The sequence below is a fragment of the Apium graveolens genome, chromosome 1 (assembly GCF_009905375.1).
Source record: "Apium graveolens cultivar Ventura chromosome 1, ASM990537v1, whole genome shotgun sequence".
Lineage (NCBI taxonomy): Eukaryota > Viridiplantae > Streptophyta > Magnoliopsida > Apiales > Apiaceae > Apium > Apium graveolens.
In genome coordinates this window covers 10,478,541-10,479,884 of record NC_133647.1, presented here as the reverse complement: position 1 = coordinate 10,479,884, position 1,344 = coordinate 10,478,541, and positions in this window count along the sequence as shown.

Genomic DNA, 1,344 nt, shown 5'->3' with positions numbered 1-1,344 from the left:
ATGAGAGAGGGGGGGAAACGGTTTTGGTTTAGGGGGCGAGGGAAACTGAGAATAAAAAAATGTTTGGTTAAGGAGGGGAATTTTTTGGTATATTAAGGGGGGAAAGAAAGAAGCGGGCCTTTTTTATTTTATTTTTAAAAACGATTATAAACATTGGTTGGTTAAGATACTGATGTCTTACAATACCTTTAACATCGGTTTTGCAGCGACCAATGTTTAAAGCAGTTTTAACATTGGTGAGATTTCTAACCGATATTAAAGGGGTGATGTCGTAGGCACTATTTCTAGTAGTGCCAACCCCTCCACGAACATATAAATCGAGGTTAGAAATCAAGCTAATGACTTAAAACGAGTGCTTATTAAGAAGCAACCCAAAGTTTTATATAAGTAGTTAATTATTAAAAAAATCTTTTGATTTTTTTTAGGTAGAATTTTTTATATTTTATTTATTTTTACTCCCTCAAGATGCGTTGATGATTTTGGTGCGAAGTGTTTCAGGACACTAAGATGTTAAAGTGGGTTGAAAAAGAAAAAAAATTATGAACGCAATTTGACGAGAAAATTTTGAAGTGCAAATTTTTCTATTGCTCAAGGTTATGGAGTGTTGATTTTAGCTAACCAGGGTGCCATTTTCTACACCGCGGTATGAAATTCCCTGAAATTGAAGGCTTGAGCAACGAGGAAGAAAAAAACGAGAGGCGGTGGTGCACTTGTACTTGCTGGGTATTTCATACCCTTTATCAGCGCATGCGCTTAAAGAAAAAATTAAAAATAAAACGTCCCGCGTACCGGTACCTGCCTACCAAATTCCCCGGGAATAGCTGACATGTTAGAGTATCTCCAAGACTAACATGTAAATCTCTTAGTTAAAAAGTCATTATTTAAATTTTTGTTGAACCTGTAGGATTTGTGCGTGTTAGCTATAATCATTTGCTATATTCAAAATATATTATTTTTTAAATTTTAACATACAACTAAAATAAATTTAAGTTAGTTTTAATCAATACAATTAAAAATAAAACATGTATTTAATAAAAAAATATTCATTGATAATATTTTTATATTTTCATATTTATGTATATATTTTAAGTAAACATATAAATAAAAAAATATTACAATTATAAATATATAACATATTTAAAAATAGAAAAAATAAATTAACAAACATTACTTATATGAATTCTAAAATATATAATTAAAACATAGTTTATTATATCAGATTTTAAAATTTTTGTTAACAATTAAATAATATTTTAAAATAATTTAAAGTAGTATATTACATTTTTTAAAAATAAAAAGAGCACTGAATAGGTTTAGGTTAAATATACAAGAAATTTTAAGGTT